Here is a 276-nt window from a genome sequence, read left to right as displayed (position 1 = left end):
TAACAAAATTATTAACTAAAGAGAAAATGAAGTTACAGAATTAAAAAAATAATAATGCCATAAAAACATAAAAGATACAAAATTAACCTAGGGCTCCCCTTTTGCTCCCTGATGCCAAATCAAATAAAAAAATGGGAGGAAGAATCATAATCATTTTGTAATTAAAAAGAAATTGCGAAAGTTAAAATTTTAAAACAGGCCTTTCCCCTTTAACGTGTCGAATACGTAGTTGGCGACCGCTGGCCGCTTTCCACGCTTAGGGAAGAGAGAGAGAAA

Source organism: Belonocnema kinseyi, chromosome 4, assembly GCF_010883055.1.
Source record: "Belonocnema kinseyi isolate 2016_QV_RU_SX_M_011 chromosome 4, B_treatae_v1, whole genome shotgun sequence".
In the NCBI taxonomy this organism is placed as follows: Eukaryota; Metazoa; Arthropoda; class Insecta; order Hymenoptera; family Cynipidae; genus Belonocnema; species Belonocnema kinseyi.
The sequence above is the reverse complement of the archived record's forward strand: the minus strand, read 5'-3'. Positions refer to the sequence as shown.